Below are 17,048 nucleotides of genomic sequence, written 5' to 3'. Positions count from 1 at the left end.
GAGAAAAAATATCCATCAACAACCAACAACACGCCTATGCATTCAGAGTGACAGGATATGGAAACAAACATTTCTACTTTCTTAACCAGTTGTTTGAAGATTCTGATCTTTCTGGAAATGCTGAATACATGATAAAAAATTGGTTTCTTTCCTAAACAGTCAAAAAAATGGCAAAGAAACATCTCCAGTTCCACTGTTCAAGATCCTATTTCCCTCCAAACTCTCATCTCTAAGCCATTCTGGCTGGCAGTTATAAATGAAAATAGATTTTACATTTAAAATGTTCCATTAAGTGCTTCAGAGAAGCTATATTTCTGATTAATTTTAGTTTTCTCTGGTATTGGGATGGATATTATATATCAGACATGAAAAGTACACTGGAACTTTCAAAAATACATTTGACATTGATTTTTATGCATATTGTATTTGTATAATTTTCTGGAAGGAAGATCTTCCTCTTAGTTTTGACTTGCCGTAATTTCTGCTTTCTATTCGGTATCAATCACCCCTGAGTGGAAAACTGGCTCAGCCCAAATACTCATTTATTCTTACCAAAAGAATCCATTTCCAGCTTTTTTCATTTTATGGAGGAATAAAATATGAATAAAGATAGGTGCAGTTAATTGCTGTCTAGATACGTTTTATAGTGATGTATGATCACAATAAATCTGCTTTGCCCATTTTTTCAATTTTAGCTCTCTCCCAAGTCATTTTTTAAAGCTCAGCCTCAACCTCCAGTGATTACAGGAATAAAACCATACAGAAGTCTCTGTAACAGCATGGTTAGGCTAGGGCAGTCTATGGACTGTCCTAGAGAATAGTCTAGGATTTGTCTACAGCAGTGTTTCTCATCCTTACGGACTTTAAAATGTGTGGACTTCAATACCCAGAATTGCCCAGAATGACTGGCTTGGAAATTCTGGGTTGAAGTCCACACATCTTAAAATTGCTAAAACTGAGAAACACTAGTCTAGGGCAGGGGTGCTATTCAGCAGGTTCTGGAGAACTGGTAGCAGAAATTTTGAGTAGTTTGGAGAATCGGCAAATCTACCTCTGGCTGGCCCCAGGGTGGGCTGGGAATGGAGATTTTGCAATATCCTTCCCCCACGAGTGGGGAGGGAATGGGGATTTTGCAGTATCCTTCCCCTGGAGTGGGGTGGGAATGGAGATTTTGCAATATCCTTCCCCCAGGAGTGGGGAGGGAATGGGGATTTTGCAGTATCCTTCCCCTGGAGTGGGATGGGAATGGAGATTTTGCAGTATCCTTCCCCTGCCATGCCCACCAAGCCACACCCACAGAACCGGTAGTAAAAAGAAAATTGAATTCCACCACTGGTCTAGGGTTTCCTTGCCTTTCTCCAAGGCTTCCCCCCACCACCTCAGTTTCCAAGTTTAATCTATATACTTGGTATTTTCTAATAGACATCAGTCCAAGTACCAACTAGGCTCAACATCTAAGTTGGCTTCTAAGCCCACCAAGGGCTGGCAAATTATACCATTTTCTGAAATTTCCAACTTTTAACTATTGATAAAAGTAACTTGAAGATGAGGAATAAAAGAAGTTAACATTACTTATCCGGCCACTTCTTTTTCAGAATGAATTTCATCTTCATTTTTTGAATGTCTGGGATTTCTTTCCACTAACTTTTTTCTTTATGGTAGCCATAATTGATCCACTGACATTTTATGGAGAATGATTTCATTTCAGCAGTTTCCTGATTTTTCCCCCCCTCAGAGTTGCATTGTGTTGTTTCCTGTGCTTGTTTTCCTGTGATTTCAATTGTTTTACAGAGCTGTTTATGTCTTCTTCTGCTGCTGCTGCTGCTGCTGCTGCTGCTGCAAAAACATGTCACTGAATGTCAGAGGAGACTTGCAGGAGAATATTGGTGGTGCCTTCAACATGCCTATGAATGAAGCACTAAGATACAAGAAGCATTCCTATATTAGAAGATAAGAAATGCTGCTTATTTCTCCTAAAATTACATTTCATGGATCAGCTGAGCTGGAAGATAAGGACAAAGCAACAGAAGCAGCAGTTCTACTGTCAGCAAAACCCCATAGAAGTGGAGGAAGCATTGCCAGCCAGCAATTCCTTTGCTTAACTCCAGGTTTAGAAGCAAATGTTGGGGATCATCAATCTATTTGAATTTTCCTCTTTAGCAACTTGTTCTCTGTTGGGGAAGAGGCTGACCAATGCAAGCTACTGAGTGCTGCTTGTTTTCACTACTACTACTACTACTACTACTACTACTACTACTACTACTACTACTACTCAGAAGCATTACTGAAGTCTTCTGAGTTGAAAGGATTTGCCAGTGGGATACCTAGTTGGGGCTCCTTTCATGTCCCCATTAAGTTGCCTCTGAAGTGATACTCATCTGTCTACTCACAGTCACCCCCTTTTGAACTGCTGGTTGGCAGGAGCTGGAGCGAGTGGCGGGAACTATCCATCATGCAGTAGCAAGCAGATTTCAAACATGAGCCTGCCAGTTGTCAGCCTAACCATGTGAGCCAAAGCGCTCCCTTTCCCTGTCTTTCCTATAACCAGTTGAAGTGATTCCAGGACCTGCGGGCCCTTACAAGCTTACCCAAGAAATTCTGGCCACCTCACTCTATGCTAAACCTAAGCACTTTTCACCACCCTCCCACAATTCTAGGCTACTTTCCCAAGTTGACGGTCTCACCAAGGATCAGCTGGTTGTCTTTGCAAAAACTCAGAACTAGGCTACAGCCTAACCTAGGCAGTTCTTCCCAATTCAGTGGGCAAGCAGTATTAGGAGGGGAATGTTTATACAAGCACTTGAGAATATGAGTAGGCATCTCTTGAAAGCTCTGCAAATCCTGCAAAGTGTCATTTGCAGGATCCTGTAAAGTATCATTTTTCAACTTAATCAAATAATAGCTGTGTCTTTTCCAGATTGTACATCTGCTTTGGGAGGTGTGCAGAGGTAGTTGGGAGCAGCTTTTGAAGTAGCCTCATGAACGTGGAAAAGGTGCAACTGTAACTTTAAATGCTTATAGTTCTAAGTGGTGCTTAAATGATATGGTAATTGAACACAAGATTATTTTGGTATTCAATGCCAGCCTTCATTAGAGAACTCTTCGAGGGATCTATATATTCAAAGACGATATAAAAATAATAATAAAATTTATATAAAGTAAAGAAACAGAGCCATTCAAATCACAACAACCTTGTTTTGATAGAGCTCTTATATATATTGAGAGGGTTCTATATTTTTATATCTGATTGTTATAATATTTTTTATTGTTCCTTGCTCCAAGTTCATGAATATGCTTTTGCTACTTGTTGGTCCTTCTGCTGACAGAGCACATACTTCAATTCCCTTTCCTTTGATTAACATAATACAAAAGATTTCCACTTGCACTGTTAATGTGGCATACATATGTACACTTTCAATATTTTGCCTCTTATGGTCTAACCCAATTTATCAACCCTAGTAATTTATTACTTCCCAATTTTCCAATGTGGAAATCAAGTTTGTTTTGTTTTGCTTGTTTTTGTGTTACTTTAAAGGTGCCAACTGCTTATGGGATTAGTTGCACATTACCAGGGGCAAGAGAATGGTGGTGTGCAGGAATAATCCATTTTCTGTAGGATTAAGTTGACTTCTGATTTTTTAACTTTGACAACACTCTCTTCCAAATCTCCTCTCGTTATCAGACTTCCTGGTGGAAAATGGCTTGCAGCTCCCTTCTTCACAAATGTATCATACACAAAAGTCAAAGCTGAGAAAGGGCTCCCTTATTAGCTTGCTTAATCAGACCTCAGGAAGATGGTTTCATTGTGGCATCCAAGATATGACAGCTGCAAGATGTCTTGCCTATGGCAGCTTTTCTATGCATGTGAATTAGCAATCTCATAGATTGGTTGGTTTCACTGACACAATTATATTCAGGTCACTTGGCACATTGTCTGACACGCACCATATGCTATGCTTTCAACAGAATCAGTTGTCTGGATATCCTGAAACTTTACGGATTGAAAAGGTTCAGGACAAAGTTCCCCAAACCCATGATACGGTCATAGAAAAATGCACATATAACAAGAAATACAATCAGGCTAGGAAATTAATCAGACCAAAGAAGGAGAAGAGAAAGAACTGCTAATATATGCTTAAACTCAAATTGTCCCAAAATTGCTTCTTCCAAAAGGCAACTGGAGTTTCTTTGTTTTTTTCCTTTGAAAACATTTTGCTTCTCATCCAAGACGCTTCTTCAGTTCTACATCTAAGTTCTAAGTAGAAGCTTCTTGGCTGAGAACTTAAACATTTTCAAAGGGGAAAAAACAACAAGAAAGTCCAGTTGGCTTTTGGAAAAAGCACTTTTAGGACAACCATGACCTAGATGATTGAGAATCTCCATAGACATTTAAACTCAAATTATTCTGAAATAGGTTGGGATTCCTTTGGGTTTGCCAATATAGGCCCAGCTGTTGTAGAGAAGCCCAGTGCTGACAGTTCTTATGATATATATTCACAATCTTTTTATCGGAAGATATAAAACTCAGAAACCACCTTGCAATGAAGTGTTCATATGATATAGGTTGTTTGCTTGCTTGCTTGCTTGTTTGCTTGTTGGTACGTTTTGGTATTATATTGCCTCTTAAGATACAGTAGCATCCTGCAAGGGGTCTTGTGAGAACCAGATGTCTTCATTTCATGAATTCCTTTCATGGTACAAGGTGTTCATTTTGACATTTCTGCCTGTCTTTCATTCTCTGCATTCTTTTCATTTCCCTGAAACACACACACACACACACACACACACACACACACACACACACACACACACTGTTTGTGGGTGGATTGTCACTGAAATCAGCATATGCATACCACTTATTCCCTTTCAAGATAAGCAACATCATTCAAAGCACACACACACACACAAAAGGGGGGGGAGTGGTAAGCAAAAGAATCCAAAAGCAGGAAATAAAAACGAGAGAAAAGAAATAAAACTAAATCCAGTTTACAGCAATACCTTTTGCTATAAATCTCCATACCTTTTCATCATTGCAAGCCATTCCTCCTTATCTGCAACACCCATTTATTGCTTTGCACAGCACTTTTCATTCTTTAAACTTCTCCCATAGCTCCATCTAATCTTAACTTTCTCATTCATCTCCTTCTCTCAAGACATTCAGTCTTCATTCACACATACACACACACACACATATTGCAATTTGCTCCATTTCTACTGACCATCCATTTTTCTAGTCCAGTGGTCCCCAACCCCCGGTCCGCGGACCGGTGCCGGGCCGTGGAGTACCTGGCACCGGGCCGCACAGCGGCCGGGGGACATGAACGCTGCAGCGCAAAGGCTCCTGGGCCGTGCGCAATGGGCCGTGCGCAAAAGCTCCTGGGCCGTGCCCCCACCCCTGCGCGCGCTCAGCGGGCCACGGCGATAAAAAGGTTGGGGACCACTGTTCTAGTCAACCCACATTCATTCACCATCCATTCTTTCTTGACTTTCTTTCTTTTTACACTTCTTAAGTACATCGTTCCCATTGCATTCATGTTATACTTTTCTTTTTTTTCTCCTGACATTCCCCATTGCCTCTTCCATATAGCCAAATGGAACAGGGGTGAAATCCAGCAGGTTCTGATAGGTTCTGGAGAACCAGTAGCAGAAATATTGAGTAGTTCAGAGAACTGGCAAATACCACCTCTGGCTGGCCCCAGAGTGGGGTGGGAATGGAGAATTTGCAATATCCTTCCCCTGCCACGCCCACCAAGCCACACCCACAGAACTGGTAGTAAAAAAAAATCTGAATTTCACCACTGAAATGGAAGGAAGCACACACTCTTGGAAAGCACACCCATGCTTGCTTCTTTTAATGTGCATTCATCCGTACAATTATGTATTCATATTTGTATTCCAATTCATATTTTCTGACATATGCTTTAGCTCTTTCATGCATAATTAAATTTACACTTTTATCTTCCTGCTTGCTTTTATTAGATCAGATTAGATCACCTTCATTTGGGTCTATTATGTTATTTCACTTTCTTTAAATTTTATGATGACCATCTGTTATGTTTTCTTTTCTTTCACTCATTGTTATCCTTTTTTTTTAATCTACTCTTCTTACATTCCGAATTGCACTTTTCCATATGTCATGGTCCTCACCAATGAATATATTACCTTTCATTATCTATATGGTTAAAGAGAGCTGAAGATTTCCTACAATGATTTTTAATATGACAGAGGAAATAGAATAATATGAAAGAGGAAATAGTATAGGTAGCAAGAAATGTTGCAAGTGGGTGTATACAACATGCATTTCCTGCTAACTGTAAGTCAGTTTTGGCACATTTTGGCTAGTATGTCAAAAGTCCAATTTTACTCACTGGACCTAATTGAATGTTACATTTATATAGCTACATGAATAAAGGTTCTTCACCAAGGCAGCATGTCCTACCTTTGCCTTTATATAACTCTTGAGTACAGGGCTGTGTATATGTACCTCCCTAAATTATTGTACAATTATTACAATTATCTGACTAAGTAAAGGTTATGCAGATACAAAGGACAGAACTGCTGGAGGTCCTTGTTTGCCTAATGCCTGTCATCCTTTTGAACAGATCAGATCAAGAAACACATCCTGCAAAGATTCCAAGAATGCTACTACACTGCTCAAAAAAATAAAGGGAACACAAGCAGAAGACATCTGAGATCTGAATGAATGAAATAGCCTTATTAAATACTTTGTTCGTTACATACAATAGTTTTGTGTTCCCTTTAGTTGTTTGAGCAGTGTATAAACTACTGTATGTAAAGAACAAAGTATTTAATGAGGCTATTTCATTCATTTAGATCTCGGATGTCTTCTGCTTGTGTTCCCTTTATTTTTTTGAGCAGTATATATTGTTGTAGAGGATAATAAAATCTTGAAAAACAGTCCATGTTTTGCTCTTAAAATCAATAAAATCTAGGCAGGGTTATTTTGAGTTTCTTTCTCATGCTTGCTTCAATTTCTGGGCTGTGTAATAGTTCCTCCAAGTTCTTCCTTAACAATTCTTTCTTTCTTTCTTTGCCCAAGGTCACCTCTAAATTCCTTTATGATGCCACCTCATGACTTCAACTCCTGCTCATAACTACCATCCAATATCTCTAAGCATGTACTGCTGGTGTTCAGCTATTGGATTAGGTAGACTTCTGATCTCATACAGCAAGACGTCTGTGCTCCAATTTCTGGCTCACTTCTAACATAAATCAAAGAGACACTTCTGTGCAAATAAGTACTGAACTCCCAGAGGAGCTCAAAAACCTTGCGGGCCATCAGTGTGTAGACACTCACCTGTTGATTTTACCTTTTTCCTCTTTCAAGAACTTTCATAAACAAATGCTCAGGAATGACAGCTCTAATGCCCTAAAGATAAAGGACAACCTAAATCTGACTAAAACTACCTGAGTAAGCAAAGCAAACCTTTCACCTTTGTGTAATTGCATCTCATTGACAATTCATTCTGGATCCAAAACTGTTTGATTGCTATTGTAACTTCTTCTAACAACCTTTTTCCCCAAAAAATTATCAGAGTTTAATTGTGCTCTCTCTCAGGTTTCAATGGGTCTCTGGAGAAATATTTAGCCACATAAATTAAATATGAAACACCAGCATCTAAAGGTTAATTATTACATTTTAAAGTCTTTCAAATTCCTATTAAAAGACCAAAATGTCTTTTTAAAAGAATATAAAAAAATTTCTTCCTTCAGAGACTTGAGTAAAATCAGTGACATATACTGGTAAATGGTAAAATTCCATTGCATATCAATATGATGTTGATCCATTAATTAAGATTTGGAGGGAATATATAGCGCTCAGTATAATATGTCAGTCTTCTTGAGTTGTTCCTATTTTCCCTGAAACATTCCCTGTATGTCTTTCAAATTTAGACAAAACTATATGGCAGTCACTAGATCATAAAATAACTCCATATAACTGAGACCTACAAGGGAATATAGAAGATTTATCTGTAAAACAGTCCTCAAGAAGGAAATCCTAGGAACGAACTAAAAAAATCACAATCCATCAAGAGAAAACAAGCAGACAGACAGTTGATATTCATAGCTTATACAGAAAAATATAAATATATGCCCTCATTTTCTTCTAATTTTATACTTACTGTTTTCTTCAAAATAGCCTTGTAGGATCTTTGATATGTTACGCTTATAGACCTGAAATGTTTATGAAAATATGTCACCCTTCAAAAGATATAAAGGAAAGAAACATCTTACTAAACTGCTACAGAAATAATTTATTACACAACAGAGCTCACTGGTGCAGCTAACCACCTACCAGTCTTTCAAGGTAGGTAATATTTAAAAAAAAAACCAAGAATGCAGTTCAGATCTTATAACAATATCTTGAAAGCCTGCCAAAATCCCTCTCTATTTCAACTTATGCTCCACAAAATAAAAACAAAGTTTTGTGAGTTTCTTTCTCTTGGTTTCTACTGTTGGAAGAAATGTCCATCTAGGTTCAGTTCATGGGTTTGAAGTCTTGGGTAGCTGAACACATGGAGTGGAGAGAGAGAGAGAGAGAGAGAGAGAGAGAGAGAGAGAGAGAGAGAGAGAGAGAGAGAGACCCTCTCTTGGGCCTTGCCTTTGAGCTTTCTGTTTTCTGTTTTCCTATTGGCTGTCAGACTCCCAGGGGGCGGGGGTCTTAGCTAACTTTGGAGGCTGTCTGTGTCCCAGCCTTGGTTGAATTTTGCTGGGTAATACAATGAAGGGCAATTTCCTATTGTGGCTGAATGGCTTTGCCCTGAAGGATAATCCCATCATCTGAGCTGAGGTCTTTTGTTTTGAAGATAGACTGGCCCAGTCTTTTGTCTTGTAGATAAACTGGCACCAAAATATCTGCTGGGGGAAGGGAGATGGGGTCTTTTGTTTCTGTTTCCTTTAAGATTTTTTATTTCTCTTTCGGGGGAAATATTCTGCCTTTTTAATATTTCCTAGAATATTTCATTCTTCTAGGAGAGGGGTGGGTGCTAACTTTCTACACTATTCTTCTAAGACACACACACACACACACACACACACACACACACACACACACATATATCTTCTGCAACAATCTCCTGAGAGTTCTATACTACCTCCTTCCTCTTTTTTTCCAGTCACTGCTTACTGTACATAATCCTTGATCAATATTGTTTTCAAAAAAGGTAGGCTATCAGCAAAAGGTCTATGTAGTTTAATGGCTTACAGCTATTAGCATTTCTCTTGCAAGTGAGCTCCTTTTTGGACTTCTGCTAATTCTAGTACACCAATTACTCAGGTGAAGAGGAACAAAATGCTACATTTGGACTATAACTGCAGTCCAAACTTTTTAAAAATTGACTTCTGACTGAGTTTATTTTTCAGAATGAATAAAATTGATCTCAATTCTGTTGTAATTAAAATGGATCCTTCTAATATTTACCCACTCGTTGCTAGATGGCACAGCTTGCAGAACAGGAAGTACACATTTGTCCAGGTCAGTGGTGAAATCTAAAAATTTTTCCTACCGGTTCTGTGGGCATGGCTTGGTGGGGTCATGTGACTGGATGGGCGTGGCTATGTAGTCATGTGATTGGGGGAATCAAAAGACAGAAACTCACTTTAACAATGTCCTGCTGGAGCAGGGGGTTGGATTAGATGACCTCCAGGTCCCTTCCAGGCCTAGATTCCTGTGATCTTTCAAGGTATCCTCTGAAGCTGCATCAATGCCAGGTTTGTGATCTTTCGTTCCTCTCCTTTTACCCTCCGTCCCTCCCTCCCTCCCTCCCTTTCTTTCTTTCTTTCTTTCTTTTTCTTTCTTTCTTTCTTTTTCTTCTCCCCTCCCTCCCTCCCTCTTTCGCTTTCTTTTTTTCTTCTTTCTTTCTTTCTTCTTTGTTCTTTCTCCCTTCCCTCACTTTCTTTCTCCCATCCCTTCCTCTTTCTTTCTTTCTTTCTTTCTTTCTTTCTTTCTTTCTTTCTTTCTTTCTTTCTTTCTTTCTTTCTTTCACAGCAACCCCTCACCTCCCATTTTTGGCCTAGCAGGGAAGCCTCCTGGGAGCAAAAATGGACTCTCCCCTCCAATAGGTAGTAAAAAAATGCTTTAAAAAGTTTTTTAAAAAAGTTCTGAGGATCACGCGACACAATTGATTGTTACAGCTGATTTTCAGAACCTTTTTTTAACTTATTTTTAGCATTTTTTTTACTACCTACCCTGTTTTCCCCAAAATAAGACTTCCCCTGTTAATAAGCCCAATCAGGCTTTTGAGCGCATGGCAATAAGGCCAAGCGCTTGTTTCAGGGTTCAAAAAAATATAAGACAGGGTCTTATTTTTGGGGAAACACGGTATTGCCTGAACAGGTAGTAAAAAAATGCTTTAAAAAAGTAAAAAAAAAAAAGTTCAGACGATCAGCTGTGCCACGCCATCGTCAGAACTTTTTTTTTTACTTTTTAAAGCATTTTTTTACTACCGGTTTGGGCGAACCAGTAGCATTTTCACTATCGGTTCGGGAGAACCACCCCGAACTGGTAGCATTTCACTCCTGGTCCAGGTTTAGTTTAATAATCCCTTAAATGACTGAGTCTGCCTATAATATTAATTATATTATTATAATCTTATTATTATTATTATCTTATATCTTATTATTCTTCCAGAAAGTTAAATATGACATGCTCAGGACTTCCCGATGGTCTTCTAAGTAGACACTAGGCAGATTGGAATGTCTTTAGCTTCATTAAGATTGATTTCTTATGTGCCGCCCTGTAACATTCTGGTCCATGTCCAAATAAATGTTCTAGAGCAGGGGTGTCAAATTCACAGCCTCACATTGTCGACACATAATGTATCACGTTGTCATCACGTGACTTTTTCCCCTTCACTAAACTAAGGGTGGGTGTGGCCAACGTGTGACGCATCCGGCATGTGGGCCGCAAGTTTGAAACCCCTGTTCTACAGCAAAGGTCTCCAAACTTGGCAACTTTACCACATGTGAATTTCTACTCCCAAAATTCCTCAGCCAGCCTGAGAAATGAGCCCGGCTGAGGAATTCTGGGAGTCTTAAAGTTGCCAAGTTTGGAGACACCTGTTCTAGAGGGATAGGAATTGATTTAACATGTTACTTTCTATAGTTCTAAGGATCTGAATTTATAATTCAAAGTCATGTGTGTCTGGATAGAAATTTGTCCCACTGTAATGGAATTTTTCTTGGAAAGTTAGTCTTGTGCATGGGATTATTTTGTGGAATATTAAAATTAACTGCAATCCAGGAAGGAGCTGAACCATAAGGATTTACATGAACTTTTCATACCATTGTTTAAAATCTATTTTGGGAGGTAGGGAGTAATTATCAGGTGAATAAGAACATGTCATCTCACAGATAGTCTGGCATTCATATTTTGCTGTCCAATCAGTTAAAAATAAGAGATTGCTACAAAAGAGAAAAGCTCTTTTTTAAAAAAGTGGAAACCTAATTTTCAAATGTTTATTGTAGTTTTTAACTTACTCACTGTACTGTAAACCCAGCTGATTTAGTTCAGTAATTAAACTTATTGATGTCCTGAATTGATTCGGCAAATGGATTTTTTTTTTCACTCTGACCTTCTCAGCTTTGCGTGAATCATACAAATGGTTTATTTCATGCATTATGCCCAAGAAATGTATGCAATACCCACTGGATAAATCTCTGCACAATATATTCTATTCCCAGCATTTTGAATCATGGCAGAGCACATAAGAAATATAAAAAAAAAGTCCTACCAGTCAGCAAAATATGAAATGTATTTTTAATCCCATTCCAGCAGATCAGATCAAATAGGGAACTTTAGCAAACTGCATGCAAATGCATTTTTGTCGCAGGTATTGGAACGCTTCACCTGGGTTTACCATTTGCAGGCTATAGCCAATTCAGACAAAATCCAGGGTGTAGTAGGTATACTAAGGTGAGGGTTTAAGGAGGGTAGCAGGATTTATTAACTTCACATCCTATAACACAAAGTTATAACAGTAAGCTGTATCTTTATTATTGGTATTGCGAGCAATTTGAGGCCTTGGATTCTTGACGAAAAACCCTAATAACTGAAGTTTTGCCTGAGGTAGGGGGCCCCTAAAAAGATTCAAGATTTTTCTTTCATATGTTTTGCCTAGGTAAACTTACAGGGAGACATACAATAAGCAAACATTTTAACCCATGGTATTTACTGAGCCCTGAAATTCATTCACTTTGCCTTGGACTTACTTTGTGAAGTTGTTGTAACTTGGAGCCCTTCATTTAGTTTGAAATATAGTATCCAATCCTGAAAATAAGCCCCATTGTACTCAATGAGTTTTATTTCTGTGTGGGATTTATTACTCTGGGAGTATCCCTCAAAATTGTCAGTTCATTGGAATACTAATAAATCATGAAAGCAAATTTCTTCCGCCCCAACCAACAATTCATTACTTTGTTGAAGTTTAAATTAAATCCTTTCACCCCTAAAAAAAATTCACCTTAAAAATTTGCTAACATTGAGCTTTAACTGGTTCTATGCCATTCTTGACTTCATTGATAACTGTCTATGAGTTATCAATCAATCCATTGGAAATCCAAAAGATATAAGAAAAAGGATGTAAATAACTCCTCAGAATATTGTGATGGCTGATGACTGATTTATTACAGTTGTGATCAATTACTCATGGAAGAAGATGTCCAGATCTTCCCAAGAGGGAAGAGTAAGAAACCTCCAACTACAGTTTTATAATGAGTATAAGAAGACTAGGTCTATATAAAGTAAGACAGTGGTGGGTTGCTACCAGTTTCCCCCGAATCGGGTGAACCGGTAGCGGTGGCGGTGGGAAGCTCCACCCACCCACCCAGACATTTCTGTGCATGAGCAGAAGCATCATGCGCACACACAAGCACGGCATGCACACACCCATGAGCGAACCAGTAGCGACAGGTTTTGAAACCCACTACTGAAGTAAGGCCATACAAAACAGAAATATAGAAGGAAGCTGTTTGGAATCATATAAAAGAAAAAATTTGGACAAAACCTAATGATATTATGCAGCCATTTTTCACGGGAGGGTTTTTAAGTGTGTGAAGTAAGGCAAAGAATGATGGAAAGTGTAAGGCAAATATATAGTTGTGTGTATTTTTGAAAGTATGCATATGCACAAGTTTGAAACTATGTCATGGATCTGCATTCTGCTAAATAGGAGTCCAACGCTGATACCCATATCATTGAGATAGCCTGTTGATTCTCATGATCAGTATATGAAATTAAAACTAGCTGCTTTATTAGATACAAAAACAACAGGGCTGAAAACCGGAAGGCTCATTCATATGAAAATCTTGAAGTACAAGTTATGCACAAATCAGCTGGAGAATATGAATGCATCCACACTTGGAACAATAACTTAGCAAGGCCTAGCTTATTAAGGATTTTATTTTTAATGAAGATATTGTCCCATGGGCATATGGTGAGTATAGAATTTATATGCAAAACCAGTAAGTAATGATAAAGACAATATACTTTCTTGCATTGTCTCCCATTATAAAAAATAGGGAACTTAGCTTGTAAACATTACTGTGGCCATGAATTAAATATCCTCCATGCTGTCAAATTTTGCATTTCAGGTTGTCAGCATGCATATTCTTGACAGAATTCACCTTCCTAGAAAGACGAAAGAAATTATTACAGGTGTTTCATTTCACAACATGTACAAAATCCTTTGTCTAAAGACTACGTTTCTTTCCTCTGTCTTTTTACCTAGTGTATGCCCGATACATATATAAATATGTCCAAATGCATGAATCTCAATGACATTAATATTTCAGTTCTCTGTTTCTTTGTAAGGAAGTAGCAAGTTGCATAAAAAGTGTTCAATCATAAAGTCTGAAACTGAATTGCAGAGCAGATGCATATCACTAAGTAGATCTAGCTATTACAAATACTGAAGGGCCCTTTCATTTTCTTCCAAAACTTTAGAATCATCTGCATTTTAATGTTATGTAAAGTAAGAGAATAAAATACTTTTGAGCTTAAAATCTCTTAAGACTGAAATGCCCCATTGCAAGCTCAAACTGGCCGCTCTCTTCATTTTATGTCCCAAATATTTTGTACATCCTTGAAATAAAGTTCTAAATTAATTTCAAAGTATTAATTCAGCTCCTTAACTAAGACATAAAGTATCATAGGTTATGTATAAACTTGCTATGTGTTCCATCAATCTCATCCAAGGACCTGCTAAATGGCCTGCTCACCATTTTTTTCCTGAGGACATGTCCTCACCACAGAGACTTCATCTCAGGGCTGGACTTCCCTTGAGGCAGAGTGAAGCCAGCTCAAAATGATCCAGCAGAAAATGCAACACAATGTCCTATACAAACACTCCGGTTCATTTGAAGAAAAGAGATGAGGATCTTGCAGGGCTCCAACTGGCTCCCTGGGAACCTCTGCTGTTCTAGTTGCTGGAAAGAGCAGAATGTAACCAGTAACAATTTTTTTTTCCTTTGGGAGTGGGGGGCTTAGGTAGGAATCATGGTCTACACTGTATTGCTATGACCTTCTTGCCCTTCAGCCTATTAGAGTGAAGAAAAAGTGTCAAGGTTATACTATAAATTTTACCAGCAGTCTGTGCTCCTACCGGAGAAAGAAAAACCCCAGGAGACTGGAGTGACTGCCCTCCCTTCTCTTCCCTCATTGCTGTAGCTATCCTTATCTCCTTGCTTTTTTCACAGCAAATTTTGAGAGGGGCTATCCCAGCTCTTATGGGAGGGCAGCCATTTTATTGGCCATGTTTTGGAGGCCTAGAAAAAACACTGTGGAGCCAGCAGTTATGGAAGTGATGTGTTCTTCTGCTGTCTTGAGGATGGAAATAAAATAAACCCTTTACTACACAGTTATAAATGACTATGACATCTTAAGAAAATTGTAGATCGTTTGATGCCAAATTCAGCCATCAATCTACTTAGCTCTATATTGTATTCTCTGACCGGCAGGAATCAGATTTCCAGGCATATTAGATCCCTAGCATGAATCATTCTCATTTTTCTAGCATGCCAAGAATGGGAAAAGGCCCTTCTGCCTTCAAAATGGATGATATGAACAAGCCGAAGTTAGAGTCCTTCCCCAAAATGTCACCCCATGCTTCTCTGTTTTGGTTCGTACAATTGACTTGGATTGTTTAAATAAAATATTAAATAATGACCCATTATGTGCATTTAGTCGTTCCCCTTTCTCCCCCCCCTTTTTTTTTTTTTTTTTTTTTTGCTTCCATATTTTTTTTTCTGACTTGAGAACTTTTCATTTTTTCAGTTCAACATTAAAAACCAGGAATGGTTATACATTTTATTTTCGGATTTGAGAAAGTTGCACAATTTTGTCATGGCAAAGGCCATTATTAGATACAATTAAGATTATTGTAAATCTTAAACATTGTAGCGCAAGCCATTGTCTTCACTGTTATTTTCCAATTTAGCAAGTTTGAGTACAAGGGCATGAAAAAATGAACAAAAGGAAGAGAATCAAAATTGATGCACAAATGTACAATTGAAGCTCAGCTTACACAAAAGCACAATGTCTTCTTGAACAAAGCAGGTGTGTGTTGGTGGAAGGTATTTCCAGAAGCATGTTTGGAACAAAACATCTAAAATTGTACTATGCTAAGAGGATCTTTTTAAAAGGTTGCATTTTGTTTAATATTAAAATCCACTGTAAGGGCAAAACTCGTTTGATAAATTAATGCATTGTTCCTTCTGGAAAAATTAAAAACAAGGCATTAATAAAAATGTACATTAAGGTAAATGAAATTTATCTGGACCAACTTTGATAGTTCAATAATCTTCTGACCTTGGTGAGCCAAGGTCAGAAGATCTGTTGTAATTAAACAATTACAAAGGTCCAAAGTTTAATGTGGCTTCTATGTATTTATTTATTAGCAATAGTATTAAGCACTTAGATTTATATACTGCTTCATAGTCCTTTACAGCCCTCTCCAAGTGGTTTACAGAGTCAGCATATTGTTCCCAACAATCTGGGTCCTCATTTTACCGACCTCGGAAGGATGCCAGGCTGAGTCAACCTTGAATCGAACTCCTGAAGTGAGCAGTGGGTTAGCCTGCAGTACTACATTCTAACCACTGAGCCATCACAGGTCTTGTTTGTTCATTAGACTTGTTTGTCAGCTGTCTTGCCTGGAGGCGACTCTGGGTGGCTTACAAACATTAAAAGCCAATAAAACATTGAAAAAATAAAATAATAATTTACAATTAAAAAGATGGGGAGGAAAGGAGCAGGATTCTATCTGAACCAAAAACACACGGTGGTGATATTACTCTGCCTTTTTGCCATTTACCAATATATTTAATTATTTTTTTAGAGGAAGGAATTGTTTTCTTTGCATTACTCCAGAGATCTACTGGGAACATGGAGAAACTTCCGCCAGACCCATTCTGTTTTCTGAGGACCTCTTCAAATGTTGCTGATGGAAAAACTGGAAATAGAGGTCTTTATTCTGCAAAGAGCTAGCCTGATTGGAGTAACTTATGAACCCTGCAAAAGAAAATAATAAAATGAAATAAATCTGCTATATACTTTATAATTTGAGCTGCTGATGAATAATATTTTCTTTAGAAAACAAATGTAATCAAGTTTGGTAATAACTACCTGTCTTCAATACATTCTCAAGGTAATAGCATTTATATGAGGGAGACTGCACCATTGTTTGTTTTGCATATGACACATTAAACACCACAATAAATAAATGGATGGGAGAACTCTATTAGTTAGTTTTCATGACCCAGCATTTTCCAAAACCAAAACCATTTTATGGAATTTTTAATTCTTCGTGCATAGAAACAAACCCTGCTACAAGAAGTTAAAGGTCTACTGCTGAACTAAAGAAATAGCACCCATTCTTCAGTCAGCAGAAAACTCTTATGGAATAAACCTGGCTATCCCAAATGCCAGTCTCTATTCTGCCTTTCTTGCTCCTGCATTGGTGGTGTCCTGAATATGCATGTGCAAAGCATGATAAAAGAACCGATTTGATGTAGTGATTAAGGCACCAGGC

At 38.1% G+C, this 17,048-nt stretch overlaps 1 long non-coding RNA gene across 1 annotated transcript; it reads right to left on the bottom strand.

Moving 5' to 3' along the window:
- Positions 1–11,320: 11,320 nt before the first annotated feature.
- LOC117669375 (uncharacterized) lies at positions 11,321–15,181 on the bottom strand. Its single transcript, XR_004592420.3, has 2 exons — positions 14,239–15,181; positions 11,321–13,648 (listed from the first exon to the last, which is right to left on the bottom strand). It is a non-coding gene; the product is annotated as an uncharacterized LOC117669375 (long non-coding RNA).
- Positions 15,182–17,048: the final 1,867 nt, after the last annotated feature.

Source organism: Pantherophis guttatus, chromosome 1, assembly GCF_059756535.1.
Source record: "Pantherophis guttatus breed Tessera chromosome 1, ASM5975653v1, whole genome shotgun sequence".
NCBI lineage: Eukaryota > Metazoa > Chordata > Lepidosauria > Squamata > Colubridae > Pantherophis > Pantherophis guttatus.
Note: the sequence above shows the minus strand (reverse complement) of the source record. Positions and strands in the feature narration are given on the sequence as shown.